The following is a 2,003-nucleotide window of genomic DNA, read 5'->3' on the forward strand; positions in this document are numbered from 1 at the left end:
AGTCACCCAGGCGCCCCCAGACCCACCTTTCAGTAGCAGTATTATTCTCCAGCAAGGCCCCTGCCAGGCCTTGATACATCCTTTACACCTCATTCGGCTGAGCCTCCCTCCTTGCTCAGCCAGGCAGGCTAACAGGTGGCAATTTCCCGTCAGGGTCACAGGGAGGCATGCCCGGTGTCGTCCTTGTTCCCGGGCATAAGCTCCCTGAACTTGTCCATGACTATCTCGGGCACCCGACACAAATCACACTAGTTGGTCACACCATCTCCACGTGCCAAGAGAGCCTACCCGCTGCCAGCTGCCTTCCTTGGTGTACAGATCACCCTGTTCTAGCTTGTGTTCACGTCTGTGCGGAGGAGGCTGAGGTGGGCGGGTGAGAGAGAGCACGCACTGCTCCGCAGCTGGTCTTTCGCTGTGGGCATTTCGAGGTCGGGCTGGCGTGCCTGGGCGCCTAAGGCTGCAGATCAGCCACGAGCATGTCGGCTCGTCCCAGCATCAGGGACCCTCCCTGCCTGGCAGCAGCGCCCCCCAGTACAAGGTATCAGCACATGCCTGTGTGGCATTCCCTGTGTGCCACACCCATCGCTTCCCGTAATCCGGGCAAGCATCCTTGTGGGAGACCCTAATATTATCCCCATTTTATTTTATTTTATTGTTTTTATTTGAAAATTTTTATGGTTATTTATTATTGAGACAGAGAGAAACAGAGCATGACTGGGGGAGGGGCAGAGAGAGAGGGAGACACAGAATCTGAAGCAGGCTCCAGGCTCTGAGCTGTCAGCACAGGGCCCGATGCGGAACTCGAACCCACGAACCATGAGATCATGACCTGAACCAAAGTTGCACGCTTAACCGACTGAGCCACCCAAGCGTCCCTATTATCCCCATTTTACAGATGAACAAAGGGAGGCACAGAAAAGTTGTGTAACTTGGCCAAAATTACACAGCGGGAACTAAGTAGCAGGTGGTCTAGTTCCACAGTTCAAGCTCATAGGTGCTCTGTGAACGTGTATTTTGTTAACTTCTTTATTGCAAAATGGATTCCTAAGCTCATAAAACAGTGCAAAGTGTGTACAGAGTACAGGATTTAAAGTCAGCACTGGGTTTCATTCTTGGCTGTCTGCCTGGGGAAGCCCATCTCCATGAACTGCACCCACCGCCCCTCCAAACCCAGTGGGCTTGCCCAGTAGAGTGCCCTTGGTCAGAGATCAGGGAGTAGATCCCAGCCTCTCCCGGTGGCGGCCTTGGACGGGCTGTATCACGTGTTCTCCAGGTCAGGCCTCCCCCGGGTGCCTCTCTCTTGCGGGTGGCCTCCCCCTCCCCCCTCCAGCCCTGGGGGCGGTGACGGTCTCCCGGTGCTGGCCCTGGAGCCCTGCACTCCGCCACAGCCTGTGGCTCCGTTACTGCCCCATTCTGGAAGCAACCTCCCTTTGTAAATAACCCTCCTGGAATTTCCCTAATTTGCGGAAGCCATCTGTTTTCCCACGGGCCGCTGACTGATGTGACGCCATCGTGAATAACGGTGGAAGCTGGAAGCACCTGAGATGTGGGAGAGCACGGGGAGGGGGCTGTTTAGGAGGCCCTGCAGCGTCGCGGCAGCAGGTGATGCAGCCGGCGCAGGGGATGTTCGGAGGAACCGTTACAACGGAGTGGGGGAAGGGCACGGCTAGGGTAGGCTGCTTGGGGAAGAGCAAACGCCCGCGGCTAAGTTGCGTTTACAGCCAGGCCTCGAACAAGCTCCCTGCGGGCAGGGAAGGCGGCCTCGTGGAGCACGGAGGACACAGATCAGAAACCAGCGAATCGTGGAGCGAGTCAGCGAGGGTCCCGGCCCAGCACAGACCTCCCTCCTTCCCACGGGGGCCCCGGGTGGACCCCAGGTCGGGGGGAGAACACGGCTGAGGCCTCAGGCCAGGACAAGGGGCCGGGGAGCCTGTGCACGCGTGCGTGCGTGCGTGTGCGCGCGCGTGCCAGCACCTGGCTGAGGCCCCGGGGACCCGGCTCTC

This window comes from Crocuta crocuta, unplaced genomic scaffold, assembly GCF_008692635.1.
Source record: "Crocuta crocuta isolate KB4526 unplaced genomic scaffold, BGI_CrCroc_1.0 scaffold8, whole genome shotgun sequence".
Lineage (NCBI taxonomy): Eukaryota > Metazoa > Chordata > Mammalia > Carnivora > Hyaenidae > Crocuta > Crocuta crocuta.